The sequence below is a fragment of the Pempheris klunzingeri genome, chromosome 7 (assembly GCF_042242105.1).
Source record: "Pempheris klunzingeri isolate RE-2024b chromosome 7, fPemKlu1.hap1, whole genome shotgun sequence".
Taxonomy (NCBI): Eukaryota; Metazoa; Chordata; class Actinopteri; order Acropomatiformes; family Pempheridae; genus Pempheris; species Pempheris klunzingeri.
In genome coordinates this window covers 21,529,668-21,531,706 of record NC_092018.1, presented here as the reverse complement: position 1 = coordinate 21,531,706, position 2,039 = coordinate 21,529,668, and positions in this window count along the sequence as shown.

Sequence of the window (2,039 nt, the reverse complement as noted above, 5' to 3'; positions counted from 1 at the left end):
GCTTCCCCCCCCCCGCCCCACCCACCCTCCTGCGTGCAAAACTGAGGCAGCTACAGCCACACCAACACCTCTGACCTCCCAGGTTAAGCTCTCCGTGTGCCCTCTCACTCCGTCCCGTGACAGAGTGGTGATTTTCCTCGGAGGACGGTGTCATCGCAGCGTGTCGTCTCTGAAGGCAGCACCCCCCCCCCACCACCACGGAGAACGGGACACCACGGCCCTCCACGCCGACAGCAGCGCTCTGCACTGGCCCTCCCATTTTAAACAGGCTCCCAAAGAGCCTTTCACACACTCCGGTCCACGCACACCGAGGCCGCGGGACACACCGAGCGTTTCTCTTGCATGTCACTCATTGCAGGACTTTAATGAAAGCACGGCGAGCAGCTGTTCATCAGCAGCTGGGGGAGCTAAGAGCCCGATTCAGCTGGACCACTCACTGAAGCATCAGAGAGCAGACTGCAGTCTTTGTCACAGAGCGTTGGAAGCAGCCGAGTTAACGTTATTGCAGATGTAGCTGTGCCTGTCCTCACAGTGTGTGTTATCTAAGAGCACTCAGGACGTCCTTTGGAAGACCAGGGCCTCAGCAGCTGATTCTCACTGACTGAGATCCATGTCAGCTCCCAGACGCTGTCTTCTTCTTCCTCTTCTTCTCATATAGCTTAACTCTTTCCTCTTCATGGTATGTAGCAATATTTTGCTGTCGAAGCTAATGTGGTACCTCATGTTTCTGTTCTCCTGGTCTGGTTCCTCTACTGAATTCCCACCTCCATCACACCCACTTTCTTTTACCACCAGCTAAGAGTCTGCCCTCCATCTGCCCTCCATCAGGGGCTGTGACTGTGCAGTGATGCAGAAGTGTACTTCAGGGTGTGTCAGGACATCGTGACATATCCTCTGGGTATTCAATCGCTCTCTAAATGTAATCCTGTGCCTTATAATCCAAAAACCGAATCTGTGTCACGCTGAAATGCGAGCAAATGGCCGGTTTGTGTAAATGTTCCGCTCTGGAAATGACACGTCCTCCGCTTTCTTTGAGATTCCTCCTGGACTGTGTTTTGGTTTGAGGACGACGCCCCTCCTGTCTGAGCCACGGGTTCTTCGTCTGTGTGGGTGGAGAACATCTGGAGAACAAACAGACCGTTGAAGTCCTTTCAGAATGCACGAAGGCCTGCTCACAGCCGCGTTTCAGAGTCACCTGCGCTTCGTTCCAGTGGAATCACTCAATCTTTTCACCAAGTTCAGTTTTGCCTTAACCCTGACCTCCAGAGTTGCACCATCTCCTCGTTCTGGTGCGACCTTCGCTAGATCGCAGCCTGACGCACAACTTAAAGGGAACTCTGAACACGACAGCTTCCTAACAGATCGCCGTGTGACCCCAGCTGCTCAGCTGCCAGTCCAAACGTGTGCGCCCAGTCACGAAGCGTTTCTGATGCTCCTCCTGCCGAACCTCAAACCTCATATCTGGTGTGTGTTCCTGGAGTGTGAGTGAAGCCAGCCAGCGGTGGCTGTACGGGGGGGGGTGGGGCCATTCTACTGGAGCAGGAAACTTTCAGCCATTTAACCCATTTCTTTAACCCATCTCCTCTCGCTGCTCTATACGCTGCCTTTAGACGGGGACAGAAGCCCAGATTTACACCCTGTGGGGGCACAGAGAGCGTTCCTCCCTGTTTAAACAGTCACAGTGCCAATATGACGCTTTCTACTATTTACATTTTCACACAAGAGTAATGAGCTGTTATTGAAGTTAGTTTTTACAGTTTTATTCCTCGTTTTAAGAAATGACGTTACGTACAATAATGAGTGTGTGAGTCCTGTTTTATTGTCCTTTTTTATAATGGTGCTATCAAACTGGTCCTCTGTTTTCTGAGGGTGCAGTACATGTTGAACAGCTACAGTATGTATACTGACAGTGTACTTGAACTGAGTGCAGGAAACAACGTGCTTTGTGTGTTAAGCTATAATAAAGGTTACAGAGCAACCAGTGTGCTGCCCACTGTTCCCCCCTCTGTCTTCCCTGTCGGAGCAAAGGTGTTCCTGAG